The following is a 4,338-nucleotide window of genomic DNA, read 5'->3' on the forward strand; positions in this document are numbered from 1 at the left end:
TTTTTGCTGTACTCTGTTTCTTACCAGAGATCAACACTTTGGAGACTACCAAAATCTAAATATATTTTCTACAAACTCAGGTCTCCCAGCCCGGACTTCTCCTCCTCCAAGTAAGACCACTTTACTTGAGGTCAAGAGTCTTCTGCTCTCTTCTTTCCTTCTTTGCTTTCTATGAACACTGCTACTCCCCCCCTTTTTTTTTTTTTTTTTTTACATTGAGGAAGATTTTATTTTTTGATTTTCTTAAGCAATTACTTTCATTCACATTAAAATAGCCATAATTATAATTTTTATTTTATGTACAGTGTTGACATGTTTCTGCTGAGTAGATGTGTCTTGGATAGTCCATTCAAAGATGATCACGTAGTCCAACTTGATGAAGCCTATATCCTTCGCGTACTGACGGAAGCACTGGCGGCACATGTTGAGGCCATATTTCCGGATGAGACCGTGCCGGTTTGAGCAGACGCGGCAAGAGCGGGAACCCTGGCCGAATTTTCGCGGGTGCCTCCAATACAGTTGCTGGTGACCCATCTTGCTTAGAGGAATGCACTAAGGCGAAAGGAACAAGACCCACCCTTTCTTTTTTGTAGAGCACAATGAATTGCTTTATTTTCGGTATGCATTCACATGTCAGCATTTAGTGGTTCTGAACAGAAAAGTGGAACAACGCAGCAATTTGCAAGGAGGTCAAGCCCGCCAATTTTGGGAATCTGCTGTGCACACCGAGTTCTTTCTGACTCCCTGCTGAGGATCGTGGGAAGCAGCAGCACCAAAACCAAGTACACACAGAATTCAAGGTTCTTTTTGTTCCAGTTGTTAGACTCCAAACTAGACCCAAATGGATTGCAAGTATGACCAAATGAGAGCCCTGATTGTTTAAAACTACTTCCATTTTTAAAAGCAAAGCAATGCCAGGAAAAGAAAACATTCAGAGGGATCATGTGTGCTTACAAGTGTCTTCATGTGGCCTTTCTCCGAGTTTAACCACCAAGGACTTTGAGAGCTGGCAGGTCTGAGTGACCCTGGTGACTGTTTTTGCCACCACATCAAAACCTGAGCTAAAACAGTGAATCAGCCAATGACGACAGCAGAGGGTGGTGGCAGGGCTGAGAACCCCATGTTCATGTCCGAGGCTGGTGGAGAGTAAATCAATGTGGTTACAGAACGAAACGAGGGAGGTCACAGACTCATTCCAACCTTACCTGATGGCTTCTGGCCAAAGCAAGGAAGTGTCATGGGGAGTGTGGGGTGGTGGGGTGCAGGGAGGGGCTTTAGGAGGAGGAAGGGAGAAGCAGCATCCCTCGATTGGGTGGGGAGAGATAAGATAGGGGAAAAAGTCCTAAATTCCTTGCCAAAGGCCAATTTCAGAGGGGAGGAGAGGAGGTTACAATCAATGCTTCAGCCAAAGTGGTAGTGGAGGAGAGTGGGGAGGGATGACTTGGAATGTGGGGCATCATTTAATACTTAAGCACCCCACTCACCCAGCAGTAGTTCCATAGGCCGCAACCCAGAATCTTCCAATCTATTCTAAGAAGCCACCCCAAGCTGGAAAGCTGTTGCAGGGAAAAGGGCAGAGGGCAGGGGGTGGGGCAAGGGGAAGAGGCAGAGACCCCAGGCTGTGTCATCAGCAGCAAGGTGATTGTGTGATGTGTCTTTTCACAGTTGAGTTAGCTGTGCCCCACCAGTTACAATGGGAATCAATTTAAATATAATTTCTTGATCCCAGGAGGTCAACTACGTGGACAGTGGTTACACCAGACAGGATGATTTGTTATAGCACAACTTATATATTTCAAATGGACACAAAATTAGTATAATTTACAGTACCTTAAGATAACTTGCCCTTGAATGGGAGCTTCCTTTCCAGTACTTTGAGGTCTACAGGATGTATCTAGAAAATTTACTACTGTGGAAAATGAAGACTGCTTAAATCGAATGGGTGTGGGGACAGGTGAAAGCCTGTGGTTTTTCTTTTTGATTAATTGCTGTAACACTGTCCTTCAGGCTGTTGAGGGAGTTTCATATTTTCTTTAGACTTCATTAGGCGCTGAAGCTCTTGCAGGGCAACTTTGGTGTTATATGAATTCTGCCATTTTGCTAGCACTGATATGGCTCTTGGGTCCATTAGAACTATTCACTCCATTGACAATAATTTTTGTTACAAACCTTACAAAGGGGGATGCTTCTGGGTATTTAGGTCCACATTCTATTTTAAGGCTGTATATCCGGTTTTCATAAATTGTTCTTGGAGGCCCAATTATCATCTCTGTCCATCTTGTAAGTGTCATGTCTTTGTCATCTTCTAGACCCCAGCTAACTGTGCCATCTCCTACTCTTTTCTGGCCTTCTTCGAGTTCTTCCAACAGTCAAAAATTGCATGGGACTTTTACTCCTGAGTCCATGGTGGCTGCCATCTTGCTCGCTGTTGCTCGAAGGCCAGTCCCTTCTTCACCGAACATTGCTACCCTTTTGAAAAGAAACCTCACCAGGCACCTAGATGCTCCAAGACATCTAATCATAGCTTCAGTTCAGGTGTCATCTCCTCCCATCTGTCCCTCTCATTGCTATATAGGTCCTTTATTGTTCTAGATCCTTCATGTTTCTCCTTCAGCATATGTCTTTCAATGAAACAAGTCAGTTTTCATTAATTGCTATTCCACTGACTGAACATTCAAATATATAGGTCACATTTGCATATTTTTCAGTGTACAGGGCACAAAAATGAATGGCAGAGCATTAACTCCATTGCTGTTATATACTCAACTGTCATGGATAGAATTCTGACTTCTTAAAAGATACATTGACAGTCTAATCCCCATAACCTGTGATCATGACCTGTTTTGGAACTAGGGCCTTTGAAGATGTTATCAGTTAAGTTAACATGATGTCATACTGGAATAGTTATTGTTGTTAGGTGCCATGAGGTTGGTTCTGGCTCATAGCAGCTACAGTGAAAAAACACTGCCTAGTCCTGAGCCATCCTCACAATTGTTCATATGTTTGAGCCCATTGTTGCTGCCACTGCGTTATTGGGTGTCTTCATTGGAAGTCTTCTTCTTTTTCACTGACTCTCCACTTTACCAAGTGTGATGCCCTTCTCCGAGGACTTGTCCCTCCTGATAACATGTCTGAAGTATGAGAGATATAGTCTCACCATCCTGTCCTCTAAAGAGGGATTATGGCTGCACTTCTTCAAAGACATATTTGTTCTTCTGGCAATCCATGGTACTTTTAATAGTCTTCTTCAACACCATAATTCAAATTCATCAATTCTTCTTTGCTCTTCCTTATTCATTGTCCAACTTTCACATGTGTCCTAATCCATTAAGTGTGGTGCTCTTATAAAACAGAAGAGACACAGTGTTACACAGAGTGAAGATGGCCATGTGAAAATGGAAGTAGAGAGTGGAGTAATGTATCTACAAGAGCAGAAGCCAAGCAAAGCCAAGGATTATTTGCCAAGAGCCATCAGACGGTAAGAAGAGACAAGAAATGGTCTTCCTCTGGAGACTTCAGAGAGAGAACCAGACCCTGGCAGAGAGCTAACACCTTCATTTTGTATTTCTGCCCTCTAGAACTGTGTGGCAATGCATTTCTCTTGTTTTAACTTACCTAATCTGTCACCACCACTTGTCTGTAAGTTTGTGATACTGTGGTGACTTGTGAGTTGCTGTGATTCTGGAAGCTATGACACTGGTATTTTAAAAAACAGCAGGGTCATCCATGGTGGACAGGTTTCAGATGAGCTTCCTGATGAAGACAGACTAGGAAGAAGGACTGACAAACTACTTCTGAATATTTAGTCAATGAAAACCTTATGAATAGCAGAGAAACATTGTCAAATATAGTATCAGAAAATGAGCCCTTCAGGATGGAAGGCACTCAAAATGCGGCTGGGGAAAAGATGCCTCCTCAGAGTAGAATTGACCGTGATGACATGAATGGAGTAAAGCACATGGGAGTAAAACATGAGACCTTCATTTATTGATGGGGCACAACTCAAAATGAAAAGAAACAGCTGTAAACATCCATTAATATCAGAACATGGAATGTACAAAGTATGAATCTAGGAAAATTTGAAATTGTCAAAAATGAAATGGAAAGCTGTTGGGGGCTAAAAGACTTACAGACCTCATAAAACTTTAACTCTGAGTTTTTCCAGACAAAGCCTGCTTATTAACACTAGGAAACTAGCCTTCCCAGGATCACGTTATTCACAGTAAAAGATAATCATGCAGGGAAAGCAGCTTTCCCAAGGTCACCTGACTCGCAGCAAAAGATAAACTTGTAACTATGCAGAACAATGATGACTTGCAGAAACTGCCCTATATAAAC

General features: G+C 42.6%; 2 pseudogenes; both read right to left on the reverse strand.

Annotated features, from left to right (window-relative positions):
- Positions 1 to 261: 261 nt before the first annotated feature.
- Positions 262 to 534, reverse strand: LOC102838923 (annotated as a pseudogene).
- Positions 535 to 1,981: 1,447 nt separating this feature from the next.
- On the reverse strand, positions 1,982 to 2,417 carry LOC102813774 (annotated as a pseudogene).
- Positions 2,418 to 4,338: the final 1,921 nt, after the last annotated feature.

The sequence above is a fragment of the Chrysochloris asiatica genome, unplaced genomic scaffold, assembly GCF_000296735.1.
Source record: "Chrysochloris asiatica unplaced genomic scaffold, ChrAsi1.0 scaffold00033, whole genome shotgun sequence".
NCBI lineage: Eukaryota > Metazoa > Chordata > Mammalia > Afrosoricida > Chrysochloridae > Chrysochloris > Chrysochloris asiatica.